Source organism: Lutra lutra, chromosome 5 (genome assembly GCF_902655055.1).
Source record: "Lutra lutra chromosome 5, mLutLut1.2, whole genome shotgun sequence".
Classification (NCBI taxonomy): Eukaryota; Metazoa; Chordata; class Mammalia; order Carnivora; family Mustelidae; genus Lutra; species Lutra lutra.
The window spans coordinates 56,765,322-56,782,765 of NC_062282.1; positions in this window are offsets into that span (position 1 = coordinate 56,765,322).

The following is a 17,444-nucleotide window of genomic DNA, read 5'->3' on the forward strand; positions in this document are numbered from 1 at the left end:
ACATTTTAATGGGAAAGTATATCTGTTAACAGGAATGGGATAGACAAGGAAACACACATATTGAAGATTTCAAAACCACAGGTTTGATTAAAAACAGGTTGTACACACATAGATAGATTCTAGAATTACGATGCTGTTATAAAGCAAACTAGATAATTATATTTTAGAACATAACTTATGTAAAATGTTACAAAACATACACACAGAATAGATCTATCACTATATGATAATTTATAAAAATAGACTCCACAACATCAATGATAATAATTACCTCTGTTGTAAGGGCACAGGAGGATATGACTTATCTCAATATTATTTTATTTTTTTAATAAAAACCTGAAGCTAACAGAAAAATGCTAGCTAGCTATGGTCAGTTCTAGGTATTGAGTACAAGAATTTTTATTATGTTAATTTCTGTTCTTTTATTAAAATGTTCTCAATACCAAAGGAAACTCCATAATAGTAAATTGTCTTACTGTTTTCAATGTACTCTACTAACTGACAACTTGAGCAAATATTTTCTCTTTAACAGTGAGGTGTCATGGTTTTATTTTTAATGCCATTTCAGAAAACAAAAAAGTTTTTTTTCCCCATAAAGTTATATTTATTCAGTGTGATTTTAAGTAAGACATTTAATTCTTCTCCTGTTATTGTGAGACACTAATTTGCAGATTCTTTGATTTCAAATGTCTTACATAATTTACCTACACAAGATTATAGTTTAATTTTAATTGCATTTAAGACATAAGTTTTCCTAAAGCAACACTCAATATGCACCATCAGTTATCTTGGAGAAAGAAACACAGAAAATAGATTAATTATAGGTCATGACCCAGCAAATTATGAATTTCCAACCAGAAGTAAATTATTGCCACTAATTAGCTTTCTTGTTTGCCAGACTGGGTTAAAGTCTTCATTGCATTAGTCATTTCATAAATCACTTTCTCAACATGCAAATCTGGAAGAAATGAGAATTTGAAAATATGCTAACAGCTTACTAATATTCAGGCAATGGAGTTTTATTGGACAGTTTCTTCCATTGTCAGGAATATTTGATCAGTTCAATGTGAAGTATCTGGAAGAGAAGACAACTTATTTTTTTTACTAATATAGGTTGTTTAGATGTCATTTATTATTTGTCCCTCTAGCCAATTAAGGCTTGGACAGACTGTATTAAGTAAAAAAGAGTGTGCTTTTTAAATTATTATTTTTAACTGTCTTATTGTTTAAATTTGTATTTTAATTATTGAAGTATAGTTGACATACAGTGCTATAGTAGTTTCAGGTGTACAACATAGTGATTCGACAATTCTGTACGTTACACGAGGCTCACTGTCATATGTCTAGTTAGCGTCTGTCACCATACAATGTTATTACAATATTATTGACTATATTCCCTATGCTGTGCTTTCATCCCTGTGACTTATTTATTTTATAATGGGAAATTTATACCTCTTACATAATGGCTATTATTAAAAAGACAAGAAATAACAAATGCTGTTGCAGATGTGGAGAAAAGGGAACCCTGTGCACTGTTCATGGTAATGTAAATTGTTGCAGACACTGTGGAGCACAGAATGGAGGTTCCTCAAGAAATTAAAAACTGAAATACCATACTGTTCAGTAATTCCACTACTGGACATTTACCCAGAGAAAACAAAAACTCTAATTTGAAAAGACATATGCACCCCTCTGTTTATTTCAATTATTTACAATAACCAAGATATGAAAGAGTGCAGTGTTTTGAATGTTTTCCAGCTTCATAAACTTTTCACAAAATTGTGACATTAGTGGGATGGATTTACTTCAAACCCTCCCTAATTTAAACTAATGATTTCAAATTCTCAGTATAACTGCTATAAATAATAGAAAATGATCTAATCTCTTTGCTATTCTATCATTTTTCCAATCTTTTCCAAAATTCTGTCTACCCCTGCCTTCAAAACATCTGCCCCTGTTCTTATTTCCATTGGTTCCCATTTTCTGATATTTCAGCTAAATAATCTAACAATAAAATAGTACTAATAAGTTAAAAACTATTAAGGAATATAATGGGCAAATGTACTTACTCATTCACATTCACAGAATAACATGTTTGAGATGTGCATGATTATCTTTTTTTCCTGAAGTAACGTCTTAACCATCTTTCCACTTAAATAGAAGCAACATGAAAGTGGAATATTATGTCTCTTTGGTTGACTGATATGTCCCTAAACTGGTATAGTGCATGGAAGATAACAGATGTTCTTCAGAGATAAAGAATATAATAACAGCGAAATATTTCAAGAAGAGAGAAAGGGTGGGAGAGATTTTTGAAAAAGCCTGTTTTTCTCCTGCTTCTCACTTTTGGGCACAAGGAATGCCCCAAGGCAGGGTGTGTGGAGTTGATTTCATCAGCATTTTGATGGTAACCATACCATTTAGAAATCAAATCAGCATACTTTGCACTCTAGGAAAAGGAAAATGCTATTTTGCTGATTAGCTATTTTCCCTGAGGAATCACACTTTTCAGGAAGCTTTGTCTCTCTTGTTTGATTCCTAAAGTAAGGGTTAGTTCAACACTAGCATGAAATGAGGTGTATTTTAGTAGTTAGGAAAACTTCAGGAAACTAAAACCAGGTCAGTCCCTTGGCAAAAGTAGGGTGAGATCTTGTCTTTAGCACTGGCAGTCATTTCAGCCCTCACCCTCTCCCTCAGACCCTATCCTCCCCCAGTCAGATATCTAAAAAATCTCTTTCAAGGCCTTCGTGTTCTCATGGCCCTTCAGAATATTACAGTTTTTGGTGAACTATTTTCCCCTCAAATAAACCATAAATGTTGAGCAGTAGCTTAGAAGGTTATGAAGCATTGGGAAGATGGAGTTTCCTTAATCAGTAAGAAGGTGGCGGAAGAATGCTTTCTATGTTTTGCTCTCCCATTTCATCAGCACTCTTCTAAGGTCCCCAGAAGCTTCCAGGCCATCTCATCAAAAGACCTCTTTTCCATCCACACTTTACCTGCTCCTTCTAAAATGTTTTATGTAGTTAAAGATGACCTCTGAGTTACCGCACTCTACTGATTTTCCTCCTGCCTCTTTGATTTCATTTTATGCCACCTTTTCTGGCTCTGTCTTCTTACCTAATCTCAAGATGTTGGGATTATTCAGTGATCTCTCAGGTCTGTATATTCTATTTCTCTCCACCACCACTGCCCCCACCCCGATCTTTTCATCTTTCCCTGTGACTTTAAAAAAATGTAAGTGCATTAGATCCCTATATTTCCCTCCCTAGCCAGCTTTCTCTTCTGAGCTGTGGAATTTTATATCAGTTTGCTCTCTTTGACAGTTCTCTTAGATTTCAACTGAGGTATCACAAAGAATAACAGCTTCAAAACTGCACTCATTCTCCCTCCTACCCCCATACACCTTCTCCTCTTCTCCCTCTGATTTTTATGACGTAAATGTGGAAGTCAACCTTCATGTTTGCCTCTCCCATGTATGTAGTATCTGGCATATATCATGACCTCAATAAATATATGTGTTGAATGAATAAGTGAAAAAGGAGCCTACATGGTCATTTGAAGTCCTACTATTCAGCAATTTCAGTTCCACCATTATACATTTAACCAAGTATTCTTCTTATACTTTTGATTTAGTGGGAAATGGCAAAAGTTCGAGCGTGTTTTAAGCTAATAATGTCAACCTTCCTTAGTAGAGTACTATACTTAAACCGTTTAATTTTATCCTAAATAACCTTGAGGGACAGGTATTGTTTTTCTCTTTCCTAGATGATGAAGATAAGACTTGGAGAGTTTATGTAAGTCTCTAAAATGTACCTAGCTAGTAATCGGCAGAGTTATAATAGGAATGGAGATTTTTTTTTTTTAACATATGATTTCAGGCCATTGTAGGATTATCTATTTTTTTCATTACATAAAATGAGGTCAATGGGAGATTAGCCTCAGTTTCTTCATCCATAGAATAAGGGTAATAATATCTACCTCAATGCAATAATTAAATGAGATAATGCATGTAAAGCACTTAGTTACAGTGATTGGGCCATGGTAAGCCCTTGTGATGGGCTAGAATTTATTAATGTGAGATTTTAAATCTCTTCTTCTATGAAATGCAAAGCAATTAAAGGCTTTTGAGCAAGATAGTGATACAATGAAAGCCACTATATGGGAAGATTAATCTGTCATTTGTGGGAAGGTTATATTAAAGTAGAGAGAAACTAGAGACAAAGTGAATAATTTGAAGACTGTCCTAATAGCACAAGCACCAAGGGCTGCCTGCTTAAACTAAAGTGGTGGCTGGCGGGGCGGAGGCGGGGTGTCCCATCAGGCTAGGATGTGTCTGTAGGGTTGCATCACAAGAAGGGGAGTGCCACAGTGGGGAATCTCTGGGCTCAAGCAGAGCCAGCAAGGGAATCCAGAAGGAACCCTTCAAAAGAAAGTGTAGTGTCAAAGCTGTAATGGAGATAAAGGCACTGCCTGTCATGCCAGAAGGCAGGAAAGCATGGAAACCCATGGTTGTTGCCCATCTTAGACCAAATCTGGTCTATGGAAGTGTTTGGGCAGTGCTATTATTTTCTATCTAAATTAGTTGTCATTATTTACTTAAGAATTCTAGATTTCTGGGCTCCTGGGTGAATTAGAAGCTGTAGTGGCTCAAAATCCACATTCACATGTGACAGTAATCTCCATTAGCCACCATTAGCTTCAAATAGCAGAAACCCTACCAATGCCAGTTGTGTTATGCCATGCCTGCTTCACTCATCCACAGGCTCTGCCTGACTTTGGAACTGCTCTATAAATAAAAGACCAAAAGCCAGGGTGAATATCAGGGATGTTAATTTGCAAGAGCCCAAATGGTTCAAAAAAAAAAGTTTCAGATACAAGCACTTTACAGTGAGAGAGGATTCTTGCCCTTGTTTAAACAAAATAGAACTGAATTTCTTGACTCATGTTGGAAACATGGTATAGTTGGAAGTCCATACTGGGTTAAATAGCATTAATCAATATACAAAGTAAAGGATGAAATGGAGAGATGTTAAAAAGGATTAATTATGGTGGTTTTCTGAGTATCAGAATTCCAGGCAAGAAGATTAATAGTCCTTCTGAAATTTTTAAAAATCACTTTAAAATAGGCAAGCCTTATATTTATTTGATTTCGTTTCATGCCTGGAAAAACTCAGAGAAGCTAAAATACCAAGTGCTATGGTTTAAAAATTAAGCTTCCTGGAATGAGAATTAAACATCAGGGATCAGCCACGTGTACTTGGTATGCTACCAAAAAAGAACTGTTAATAAACTTGTCGCTCAATAGAAGTGTAAGAATTTGATATTTTAGAAAAATTGTTAACGTACTATTTTAAATTTCTTTTTCGAAATCCCTCACCAAACAATAACAAAACTCACAGAGCATTATGACTGCTCAGTGAAGTAATAACCACTTGGATTAGATTCTCTGCTTCAGCAGAATCTAGGTACATGTACAAGAGTGATATATAGTGACGCCAGAGATACTGTAGAATGTCTTCACAGCAGACTGAACATTGGAATTGACACTAAACCTTGTGTCAAGATACACACAAAGACTTCCAGACACAGAGCACACCTGAGGTTATAATCTGTCAAGATTAACAAAGAGTGAATACCTGCTAAAGCAAATAGACTGTGATATAATTGTCATCTCCAAACCGGTGAAAGAAGATTTTTCTTCCCAATTAACATTCAAATACATGAGAATGAAATCCATTTACTCATTTTCTGATAATTTATGCAGCAATGTACAGAAGGAATAGGCATGGTTACATGGCACGTTTATACAATACTTTTCATCCCTAAGGATCCTAAAGCTCTTTACAATTATAGCTAATGTTTGTTAAAGTACTTTTAAGGGGGAGAGCACCACAGACATTCTAAATATTATGATTATAAAAAGCTTGATACAGTATATATAGGAGCACTTCACTCTCACAAAATTGGTGCCAGTTCTGGTGTAGGAAATGGAATTCCTTCATGAGACTGATGAGCCAATGTTTATACAACCTTTTTGTCGAGTGGTTTAAAGTCAAGCTCTTCTCTACTGTAACTACCTTGGAAATCACATGTAAGTTGGTCTAAAATTAATTATTTTCAGAATTTTAAGGGAATGGATATCCTTACTAGGGAAAAATATTTGGGGGGTCAATAAACAGTCATTTTTTTTTTCCAAATGATAAAATTATAGCACGGAAAAAATAACATAGTAAGACCCTTCAGCTCAGGGACAGCAGAGAATATGTTTCATTATTTTGCCAGCTCCTGCCCAGAACCACTTTTTCATACATGAACATGTGAATCAAAGAATCAAGAGAATGATACATACCAGACTTCTCAATTTCCCTCTCCCAGCCTGGACAGATGACCTAAATTCTACCGATCAGACTAGCTTACCTGGACTTTGATCAGAAAGTCAATGTCATAAAGAAATAGAGATTACATAGAAATCCAATCTGGCATAAATAGCATTAACTATGGTGTCCTTACCCAGTGTTTGGAGGCAGCAGGACCCAAGATCAAGCACAGTTGGAGTGGTATGGAGTCTATGCCCATTGGTGTTGACAATGGAGTTACCACAGGACCAGTCCCACAGTGTGATCTGTAGATTTTTTTTTCCCCTAGCAACATGCCCTGCAAGCTGGGATCTCCAGCCCAAAGGGAGATTGTATGAGCTATTTTCTGTCTTGTAGTGAACTACTTTTATGCCCAAATTGTCATACTGGCTCTCTGTTGCTTATGAACCAAATCCCTAAGTGATCAATACACTGACGATGCTTTAATCCATTTAAACCAGTAGTTCAGTAAGTAAATATTTTGTGATCTAGTAAACTAATTGTTATATATGATTTTACTTTTTTTCCTTGTTTCTATCCTAGCAAATAAGTTTAGATATGAAAACTCTGTCTACTTGTCTAGACAGGATTTTTGTTTCCTTTTGTTTTGATCTGGTTTGGTTCTCAGTGTGTGCGTGTGTGTGTCTTTGCATGTGCCCAGGCACACAGTCATTTGACCTTCCTCTGGATCTAGTAGACTTATTGCTAAAACTAGGAACCTTTCCCTACAGCTGCCTGAGCAAAATAGAAATTAAGGCACTTGACATTGTACTAGTCCATATGTAATTTTGTCTATAAGAGATTGCATATTACTTCTTAAAAGATAATTCAGTAAATGATTCATTTCGGAAAGCAAGTATAAGCTTATAAGTAGAATGGGAAACAAAAAAACAAATATTTCTAATATCATGGGAGTGACTACTTTGAGCTAAGGATAAAATTATCAGGGACAAATTCACATTACTTTCAAAGAGTCTCAGGTCTCCCACAACTTAAATGGAGGTAAAAAGTTTATGTTGCTAAAAACCAAGACAGTTCAAAAGTGGTTCCGGTTGTTTTAAAGACACTGATGTAAATGATGCTCAAGATGAGCTCTTCCAAAATTGCTTTGTGAAATGCCAGTGAAAAAATTCAAATTTCTAAATTAATAGGTGATCTTACATATTATGAGATTATAATTACATATGTATAGTTAATACACTAAATATTTGAGTGTACACAAACTGAATCAGTAAGCTGTGAAAGTTTAAAAAGGCATATTATTTTGCTCATTATTTCTTCTTAATTTTTTAAAAAGGACAGTTTTATGTCATGTCTAATAATCCAGGCATTGGTACAGACAAATAGGTCCAAATCGTAGTTGTGCTGAGGACTAATTGTGTGACATGGACAAATTATGGCACCTTTTCTAGTCTCCATTGACCAACTGAAAGGAGCAATTAGAATACTTGCCCCCAAAGACTTGTTAAGAAGACTGAGCACATAGAGCATTTAGCATAGTGCCTGGTACATAGTAAGAATGTGAAATTGTCAGCTATTGCAGTGATCACTATTATTATTGTTGTTGTTATTATCTTGCCATAGAAATAGTCATACAAGTGTTGATGTTACATAAGTGTCCATCAATAGACAAAGCATTAAATAATTGGTTCCATCCATTCTTTGGAATAAAAGCAAACCATTTAAGAAATGAGTTATCTCTGTGTGCACTGACAGTGATGAAGGGTGAATACATGTCACTATTGATAATTATAAAAAGCACACTGCAGAACCATATGTATCTTAATCCCACTCTTAAACATGTGTCTATATAGATATCTGTTTGTATGTGTTTACAGATGAGTCGGAACAGTTGTATATCCATTAACATTTGTTACCTCTGGGGAGAAAGAATGTGAGCAGGAGCAGACAAAGTATTTAACTTTTATTTTAGATCTTTCTTCTCTCCCTGTGCCACTATGTATGCCTTTGTTTACAACAAGCATGTGTTCCTTTTGTAATAAATAATTAAAAATCAGTAAGCTTTTGTATCCTTTTTATTAAACAGTACCCTCCAAAATTTCACACCAATAATAGTGCCAATTTTTACCCATAAATTATGCATATGTGCAAGCATATTTCTTCTTTATATGATCAGAATCCTATAATATTAACAGGACTTAGGCAGAAGAAACATACTCCCATATCTCTCTTCTGTTGGCATTTCTCCAGCTGACCACTTATGGAAAGTTTATGACTCTACTATGTACTCGTCCTTCTAAAGCCATGATCTTAGACAACCAGATGCCTTTCCTTTGAAAAGACATTCCTGTCTTGCCTGGGTTGGTTTCATTTTTCTTCTTTTACCTGAGATGAATAATCAACCCCTCATTTTCTCTCAGAATCTATAGGCAATGGATTGATGGAGGTCAGGTGTTTGCTCCACAGACGTTTCTTGCATGTCAACTCTGTGAACAAAACTGCCTCACCTGCAGCGACTTGCAGAGACTTGTGTCTCTTGGACAGTTGATCATATTGAATTGAAGCCTTCCGTCCATATATAGTTCATTTATTTTATGCAGAAAAATGAGAGCACAATGTAGTATTGTCCTTTGTCTACCAGTTATAGATTGAAGTCCCACAACCAGGTAGCCTGTAAGCAATGGGCTAATAACACATGCCACTCCATAAAGATTCAGGTGATAGATGACTGGAATTCGAAGTAACTGGACAGCTATCTGAACAGGCTATTTCATTAAATGTGAAGGGATGCCATTTCTAACTATGATGATAATTAGAGTAGATGAAATGCATGAATCAATGGAGGGGTTTTTTATAGCATTGGTTTGGGGGGACAATTTTACCCACCTTATGGGCTCAATTCATTGAATTAGGATCCAATGAATGTTGCTAAAATTGAAAGGACGTGATATTCTTCTTTCAAATATTGCATGATGCACTTTCTTATATCTGAATTAATACAGTAACCCACAATGCAGTAAGAATGGTCTGGTGCAATCAAGGGTTTGAGTTTTTAAAAATGCCCGATGATATAATTATTGATATTATTATATTTGTTGCCATTATTATTATTATTTTAGCCAGGCTATTTCTTTAATACAAAGCTATTCCTTTCACATTTTCCAATATCCCACAGACATATAATGTCCCTTTTTCAGTTATCTATTTCTGTATAATAAATGTTCCAAAACTTAAAACCTTAAAACAACTGCCATTTATTATCTCTCATTATTTTGTGTTGTTTGAAATCAGTTTAGGCTGATCTTAGTTGGGGTTTCTTGTTATTGAAGATTAATGGTAAATAGGGCTTAGACTCATCTGAAAGCCTTCTGAGAAGGCTGGGCCTCATTCTCTCTTTATATAGCCTAAAGTGTTCTCTTTTCCGTGTTACCTTTCTATGTGCTTCCTTCATGTGGTCTTTCCATGTGCAATCTCCACCTTAAAGTGAGACTCCTTACATGGCACCTTGAGGCTCCCCAGAGTAAGATTTCCATGAGGGAAGAAATAGAGAGCTGCCTTAAAGGCTAGGTGGGTACAAGCACAGGTTGAATTTACCACATTCTGTTGATTAACCCCAGTTCCAGGGCCAGCCTGGATTCAGTGAACACAGGAGGTATATAAAAACATGTAATGGTGGGAGGCTTAATTCTTTAGGGACCATCTTTTAAAGTCACTCAGCACAATCTTTTTTCATGGAAGGGGACGTAATAATGGTATGACGGCCTGACCATTGTCTCTGTCTCAAATCCTCAAACACCCCTGGACTCTAAATCCTTTGCTAGTCAAAACAATGCTTTACTTTTCTAGTCCAATGCCTGGTACTTAGTAGTATCACAATACAGTTTAAATCAATTGGAAGTCCAACTTCTACTTCTTCACTCCTATGTATTTTCTACTTTGTCCTCACTACCAAAGTTTAGATTGCTTTATACACTATATTGTAATAGTTACTAGTATAGACTTGAAGTAGAGATGAATTTAAGTTCAGATTCCAGTTGCACCACCCACTAGACATATACTTTTTGCTATGTCAATTAGCATTTTAAAATATTATTGTCTATAAAATGGATTTTTATAATACTGCTTTATTAATTGAGATAATGAATAGGAAATTATTTTCCTAGGGCTCAGAATTATTAAGCACTCAATAAATGATACCTGATAATTTCTTTTCCCACTATATGCCTATAGTACCTTCTAACAATCCCACTTTCTCTAGGCTCACCTACTTATAATTTATAGTGATATCAAATGAGTGGCCCTAAAAAATGATGCAAGATCATATCACTTTTACTCTAATTCACTTACTCTTTCCCCACAGTCTACTCCAAATTCTCTTAACCTGACAGTCTCATCCTTTTAAAATTTTACATTTTCTCCTACTCTTGTTCTAAAATGAAGCCAAATCGATTCAACTAGTATTTCTCAAACCATATAGGTATGTACTTTCATATTTCCCTTTTTGTTCTTTTGTTTCTCTCTCTGCCGCCTTCATGCCCTCTGCTCCAGGTAAAGGAAGTTGAAATGATTTGGTCCCTGAGAATTTTCAAAAATACTATGTCCAAGAATCTCCTTAAGTAGTTTGTTGTAAACACACACTCAGATGCTTACATAAGTTATATATCAGAGTAGGCTAATCAACCACTTGTAACAAACAGATCTCAAAATATTGGAGACTTAACACAATGGACATTTAAAAAAAAAATCTCTGTAAGAGTTCAGAGCGGGTATTCAGCAATATCCTAGGCATTGGACAATAGGGACTATGGACCAGCTCTGAAAGTGGCTCACACCACTTCCAGTCACATTCCACCAGAGAGCACTAAGCCATATTGCCCAAGAACAAAGAAAACTGAGAAATATGAGCTAGCTTTAGGTCCACAGAAGGGGACCGTCTGTTTTGATGCACAGTTAGCAGTTTCTGACTGACATTCACATTAAATAAGTGATACAACCTGGTTGTTAAGAAAATAGGGAGTAGTGAAATTAGGGACATACTAGAAAATTGTTGATCCAACTACCCAGGATAATATTAGCAGAGCCAGCTTTTGCCATGGACTAATGATTGTCAACTTCTACCAGATCTTTAATTTTTAAAAGAAAGTTACACCATTTTTTTTGTACCTGAAATCTCCATTTAAAAATATCAGTAGCTAATTCAGTATTAAAAAAAAAAAAAAAAAAGTTTGCCTAATAACCCATGCACCAGCTGAATCTTGCCAGAAGGTCACTGGTAGGCAAAGTCTGCTTTAAATGTTGACTGGTAAATTTTCAGAAGCACATACTTTATTGTTCCTGAAAGTTTGATTTATGTCAGAGATTCAAGGACAAATTATGAAAGATTTGGGCATTACAAATGTGACTCTGAAGAACTTCTCTATTTTAGGAAATAAACTTCAATTTTTTATATTCCCACTTGCTAAACATGCTATGATATTAATTATTTATATTCATTTAAATACATCACATTCTCTGGTCATAAGGTAGAATTGAACTTTCCCATCTTCTTTGGCGTTACATGTGGTCATGTGACTTGTTTAACCAATGAAATGTGACAAAAAGTGACTTGTCACTTGCAAGAAGTAGTTTAAGAGCCATGCTGTGCTGTGCTTTGCTTGTTTCTCTCACTCTTCTTCATGGTGATTCACAAAAATCCAGATAATGGCTGTTTTGTCAGCCTGGCACCTAGTGTGGCAATGATACATAGCAGAGCTCTCAGCAACCCACAACAGAGGTAAAACATGAATGAAGAAGAAAATGTATTAAATCATCAAGATTTGGGAGTTGTTTGTTTGCACAGCACTATCTGATCTCTCCTGATTAATTTCCTTGTTAATGGCCATATGCCAGCAACTGTTAATTTTTTGGCGGAGGAATTATAAGGATTTGGATTAGACAGTACAAGTCTTAGCTTGAAGTCCCTTGAAAGGAGAACTAATAAGCTATGTGAACCTAAGGCACACTACTCAAAATCTCTGACCCTCAGTTTTGTCATTTGTAAATTGAAGAACCCCAGTGGTACTATCCAGGGTTACTGGATAATTTTAAAGGTATTTCTCGTGTAAAACTCACCCGAAATGAAGTGTGTGCCCTTCTCGAATGATGTATACATGCTTACTAGTCAACTAACTGACATTGAAGCCCACACTAAGCTATAGTAATGATTTTTGTTATATTTAGAATCAGAATTTGTAAACATGCTTAAAATTATTAGGTATGCATATTTGTGTATTTAGAATGGGTTCAATTTGATGTAGTTTATAAGCAAAGACATGTAAATTCAAAAAGACTAAGTGACTTTGTCAAAATCACAAAAATTATTTAGTGGAAAAATCTAGAACCTAAACCTAGTGATTTCTGAGCATATGTTCTTTCTCTATTACCATATTTGCAATCTAAATTAGATTTCCTGCAGAAAGCTTTATTTATTTTATTTATGTTTGATTTTTTGCCCTGTCAATATATACAGTGCAATTAGGGTAGTTCTCGAAGACTGGAGGTCACTTAACACCACCCACTGAGAGAAATATGGAAGAACACTTGGAGAATTTGCCTTGCTTTGAAAAAAACAAACAAACAAACAAAAAAAAACAGAACATTTCAATATGTCTTTTCATGGAAGAAAAAAATGAGAGAAGCAAGTTCAAGATGAGAAATTACTAGCCAGTAAGCATATTGTGATAAATCAGCCATAACATGATTATAGCAACTTCCTTGGGAAAGAAATCAATGTTGAATCAGACTTAGATAGACCAGAGGGATCAAATCAAGGTCAAAGGTACTTCTCCAACTTGAAATTGGATAATTATTACTGTTATGATTGTCAGTTGTTATACTATATTTCTGATAGAAATACATGGTGCCCCATTCTGCTTTTTTTTAACTGGCTGGACAAGTCAATCTATTTATCACAAGGAAATAAATTCAAGTATATTAATCTAAATACCAAGTGAATTAAGGTAGTTAGAATAAAACTACTTGTGAGTCCCTTGAGATTTTTTTTAAATAAGCAGAAAAAAGAAATGCAAAAGAGCAATTTTGAAAGAAGAAATTGCATGCATTCCCTTTGTTTTGAAAATTGGACCATAAGTCTTGCTTTAATAGAGAGTGTACCACTTTGGCAACCTGAAAAGATGGATTTGAATGTCTGCTTTGCCACTTTAGTATGCACCTTGCTACCCAGACAGACACCAGGAAGCATCAGAGAAGCCTGCCAACATTGCGTCAGTTAGCAAGTTTCCTTGTTAGGCTGCTTTAATAGCCCTGAAATATTCCCTCTCCATTCTGTTTCCACTGATTGCATCTGGTCTTCAGCCTTCCTTGCCTTCAATTCTGCACTAGCCTCTCTCTCTTCTCCCTTCCTTCAGCTTCACATGTTCCTAGTACACTCCCTTTAAGTGATCTTCCTGAAATGCAAATGTAATCATCACACCCATGTTCTTTAAATCATTACTAAATCATTTAGTAACTCCCTCTCATAGATAATTTATTGTCCAAAGATTAGGACTATCTGTCTTCTCCTTGCCAAACATCAGTCAAACTGATTATCAAAGAAATTCATCATTCATTGTCTACATAATACCTAGTAATAAACCTTTATTGCCCTTATTGGACTCTTAGCCCTCTGCTGGTGAAGTATCTTTCTTTCTATTTTTAAAGTCCATCTTGGATTTTGGGAACAGAGGTTCCTTAGTGACCAGGCTCTGTGAGTGCAACCTGATCACTACTGCCCCAGGGAAATGTGTGAGCCCTCTTTTACACCATCATAAAATGTTTCTGTTTCTTTTTGAAGTGCTGAGAGGAGCTTCTTGTATGCTTCCACATAAATGTCAGAAAATATAAGCATAATTTCACAGGAGTGTGTGTGCATGTGTAGTATTTCTAGAGCATGGTAAACATTCCATTCTCAAAAAATAATTTATATCAGTTATAATGATGAAAGGAAACAAATCATATGCATGCAAGTGGAATGTCCAGACCTGTGATTCTCTGCTCCAGTAACACTATTAACAGGTTATAAATCCCATTCTCTTAATTACTCAAAAGCCTTGATCCACACGGAAGGATTTTCTTCTCTCTTAATCAGCCCAAGTGCAGGTATAACACAAACTCAAGGGAGGTAATGCCCTAAGGGCATTCATCAACCAGTGGAATAAGTAAGCCACTAGAGGAGTGACCCAACCCTCCATTCTTTGGTAGGGCATCCATGCAATCTACATGTGATTCAGAGGACTTCTGGTGGGACTAAGTGCCATTTTTCTACAAGAATACCTAGTTCAGTAGTGGCAGCTCTAGTGTTCTTTTTTTCCTTTGTGCCTCTCTCACTGTGATCACCTGCCTGATAAGCTAGCAGAACCCAAAGTCTTGTCTCTGGTTCTTTTTTCATGAGAACTCAGACTAAGGACACCATACTATCAGTTATCTTTTCTAACTAGCTCGTTATTGATTCTGTAGTCAGGTATATAAGATATTTCCACTTAGTGAAATCTTAGATACTCTGCAGTAAAAAACCCAGGGTAGTTAATATGAAAAATAATTTCAGGAAATTTACTTAAATGGTATTTAATTAATGGTTGATATCATCTTAATTTGCTCTTTGAATAATTTTAGCACAGGACTACATGCATATACTAATTATTCATATGTACTATTTTATTTTTATTATGAATTTTCCCTAAATTCAAAACTTGTTTGGAATAAGAGAGCCCTCTACTGTGAAGAGGGCATAGAGCTTGGGGTATAGGGCTACATATCTGTATTTATGCATCATGGTGATGAATAACATAGGCAGGTAAAGACTTTCTGTTACCTAGATACAAGAGGTTTTGATTTTTTTTTTAAGATTTTATTTATTTATTTGACAGAGAGAGATCACAAGTAGGTAGATAGGCAGAGAGAGGAGGAAGCAGGCTCCCCGCCGAGCAGAGAGCCAGATGCGGGGCTCGATCCCAGGACCCTGAGATCATGACCTGAGCCGAAGGCAGCGGCTTAACCACTGAGCCACCCGGGCGCCCGATATGAGAGGTTTTGATTTTATCACCATGGAAGTTTCTACTCTACTTCTGAAAAGAGCCACACTTCTTTATCGTAATGGTTTGCTCTCAAGCATTATAGAGAAGGGGCATTTTGCCATCTCTGCAGAGAGAAAGTTGTGTAGATTTATATGACTCATAGGTTAAAATAGGATATACCCCCCCTTCAAGACATAAAATAACAATTCTAGTGCAATGTTACCTGTTTCTTAGATAGGGCACATTTTATGCCATAACGGCTAAATATCAACATATGTAAATTAAGTCTAGGTTAAGTAGGTTTAGTTTAATTTTCCTGAAATAATCATTCTTTGTTCTTATTTATATGCACAGGTACAAACATTTTTTTAAAAACCCGAGAACACTTCAGTGTCTGTGATTCAGTTACAAATCCCTGACAGTCTTATCTTATTCTTTAGGATAATGAAGCAAGACAAAGAAGCACTTGCTTCTGCTCCTAGTGTGTGAATCTCTGCTGGGTAAAAGTAGGAAATGCAGATTTCATTTACTAAGCTACACATATAATTCCTGAGGGTATGGCCACAAAGGGGAGACAAGAAGTATAAATGTTTTGACTTATTTGCTAGTCCGTGATAATTATTTAGTTGTCTTCCTTCTCTTGTATTTAAAATATTATTATCTTGATTTATGTCTTTATATATATGTATGTGTATTCAATTCAACAAATGTATTGATAGCTACTGTTTGAAAGTTCATTAAAAGGTGGTAGAGGGCATACAAAGGTAAATAAATTGCAAATCTTCTTCTCAAGAAGCTTAGAAATTAATGAATAACTATATATATCCTCATGTCAGTTCAGGCCAGATTCACCACCAAATATGAGTTCAGGTTAGGTTAATTTTTACCTAAACATAAATTACAAGAATGTTCAGTTTTAGCCCAGCCCGAACTCACATTTGGAGGCAACCCTGGTCTTAATCTGACATGAAACTATTTATAGTTTTTATCTTTTATTATATGACTGTTCACATATTTGGTGAAGAAATATTAATATGTTTGGTCATGAGATGCTCCTTCTAACCCTGCCAGGGTTATTATAAAATATAGAAAAATAGGCGCCTAATTACCTTTCTTAAAATCTAAAAATTTCTGATTTCTGAAATACATCTGGCCCCAAAGGTTTTTGGATCCAGGACTAATACTTAAAAGATCTGGACTGCTGTGCTTGGTTGTAGGACCAAGTGGGACCTTCAATCCAGCCCACATTGTGTCCTCTTCTGGAGCTCTGTTGGCCTGGAGAATGCCATCTTTTACAAATTTGCTCAAAGAAATTCTTTTCTGACCAAGAGCTCCCGGGAATGGGCAGCCTGGGCAAAGAGGAGATCTTTTTATTTTTAATATATGTTTTATGAAGATTATTGAGGCTTTATATGGGATTAAAATTGAAGTGAGTATAGTCACAAACCTGATAGGGGCAGATGTGCAAAAGAGTCAGACAAGAATAAATGAAGAATGCTCCTGTAATAAAATATTCTTTGGAAGTGTCCATCTAACGGCATTGGCTAATAGGCAGTTGGAAAAAAAAGTGAGAGCAAGACTTATCATGATAGAAAATTTTGCTTAGTGATTTAGAAAACTTTTGTATCAGTAATCATTACCTGTGTGAAGTCTTTGTTGGGGAAAAAACAGGAAATGGGTGGAAATAGCAGGGTGGGATCAGATGATAAAAGGATTTGCATAAAAATGTTCTACTCTTGAATATATTGAACAAAACAATGTGATTGTAGTCTTTGCTCCCAGCCCACATATATATAATCCAAAGAAAACTTAGCCTACCAATAAACTCTATTATTATCCTTCTCAGTTCAGATTGTAACCATTGACTTCTTTATTAATTGACTATCACCATGGTGTGTATTTGTCATTGGGACTTGAGAGTGTAACCACTAACAGATTCCCAGTGATCTTTCTTTTTTTTAAACCCTTCTATCAGTCTTTCCTTATTTCTTCCCCCAGTCCCTGGCAACCACTTTTCTACTCTCTATTTCTATGGTTTTAATCTTTATTTATTTATTTATTTATTTATTTTTAATTC